This window comes from Xyrauchen texanus, chromosome 23, assembly GCF_025860055.1.
Source record: "Xyrauchen texanus isolate HMW12.3.18 chromosome 23, RBS_HiC_50CHRs, whole genome shotgun sequence".
NCBI lineage: Eukaryota > Metazoa > Chordata > Actinopteri > Cypriniformes > Catostomidae > Xyrauchen > Xyrauchen texanus.
Window position 1 is genome coordinate 32,192,504 of NC_068298.1, and position 260 is coordinate 32,192,763.

Genomic DNA, 260 nt, shown 5'->3' on the forward strand with positions numbered 1-260 from the left:
TCATTTGTCATTTTTCTTCCCTACTATCGCAAACTGTTTCTCAAACACCTCTACTTTAAATATGAAAATATATATTGGTATAATGTGTTCAGTATGCAAGATTGAAGGAAACCATATGAAGAAGGCAGACAAAGGACTCTCTGTGCTCCAACTCTTGCTCGTCCACACCCCCTTTTCCCTTCTTTCTGTCTGCTAGAGAGAGAGAGAGAGAGAGAGAATGAGAGAGAGATCCAGAGAGTAACTCAGTTTGAGATAGAGGG